Below are 1,597 nucleotides of genomic sequence, written 5' to 3' on the forward strand. Positions count from 1 at the left end.
GGTAGAACAGTAGACAGGGGAAGCCCAGGCTTATAAACACAGATATATGAGGCAGAAACTGGACCTCTTTCTGCTCATTTTTTTCTCACTAATTCAGGTTCTTCATATCTCTTCCCTGATTCCACTCCTTTAGCCTCTACCAGTACCATATATCACACTGTTTAAAAATTCAGAAACAAGGATAGATGAGGATAGAATTAATTACTAAATGATGTTGAATGTCCTTTGCTTTTTCTCTTTCATTCATTTTTAAAATTTATGCGCCAGTTGTCATGGTTTTGGGATAGATGAAAGGGCTTAACATTTACAGACTTATTTTCAAATCAAAGTTTCCCTTTGGACATCTAAATGTCATAGACAGCTTCAGCCTGTGCAGGAGTGTGAAGTCCCATTTACAATAATATCCAAATCGTCTATGCTCCAGGACCTTAGTTCTAATCCAAAGTTCTCATGCTACCATGAAGGAAGTTCTCAGAGCAGGGCTGCACATGTGTTAATGAGCAGAGCTGGCCAATCTTGGCCATCTGTAACCATGAAAGCCACTTTAGTGTCCATGTATTCTGTGGCTTCTCACCCAGGCACAGCTGCCACTGCATGGTGTTCTTTATCTGCTGTGTTGGCTGTAGAGTTTAAGCAAAATGAGTGTCCTCTCTTCCTCTGTTCATTTACCTGGGCTCACATATAACCTAATCTTATAAACTGACAAAAACATCTGGTTTTTGTGTCTAATGTCCTCATCTAGGGAGGCTCAAAATTAACCTATCTGATAAAGTCTTCTGTTTAGGTAGAAGAGAATGGAAAGAAAGGGATGAGAATTTTTCTGGTTAGCTTTAATATCAACTTGACACAGCCTGGAGTCTTCTGAAAGGAGCACCTCAGTTGAGGAAGTGTGTAGATTAGATTGCCGTGTGAACATATCCGTGGGGAATTGTCTTGATAAGTGATATAGGAGGGTCAAGTCCACTGTGGGTGGCACCATTTTTAGGCAGGTAGTCCTGTACTGTATAAGGAAGTTGAGTATAAACCAGCCCAAGAGTCAACAACAAGCAACTTTCTCCGTGTTTCCTCCTGAACTACTTTGACTGTGAAGTTATTTCCTTGGTCAGAGGTAATGCTATTTATGAGATATCAAACAAGCTTGACTTCAAGTTCCTGCTTTGACTTCCCTCAGTGATGCACTGTAACCTGGAGTTGTATGCCAGATATATCCTTTTCCCCTCAAGTTGCTTTAGTTAGAATGTTTTATGATGGTAACAGAATGAAACTAGAATAGTGGCAGACATTCCTTCACCTCTCTACTGAAATTTTCTCTTTCTGCAGGGGTCACCTTATCATAAGCAATGCCACCTTAGCAAAACAATGAAGGAAAGAAGAAAGAAGTGTCACTCTCTATGGTGGTTTAAATGAGAATGGGCCCCATAGGCTCATATATTTAAATGTTTGGTCTCCAGTTGTTAGAACTGTTTGAGAAGGACTAGGAAGTGTGGTCTTGTGGGAGGAGGTGTGTCACTGGGAGTGGGGATTGAGGTTTCAAAAGCCCATGTCATTCCCAGTTAGCTCACTCTCTCTGCTTTGTAGTTGCTATCTCAATATGTAA

The sequence above is a fragment of the Mastomys coucha genome, chromosome X (assembly GCF_008632895.1).
Source record: "Mastomys coucha isolate ucsf_1 chromosome X, UCSF_Mcou_1, whole genome shotgun sequence".
Taxonomy (NCBI): Eukaryota; Metazoa; Chordata; class Mammalia; order Rodentia; family Muridae; genus Mastomys; species Mastomys coucha.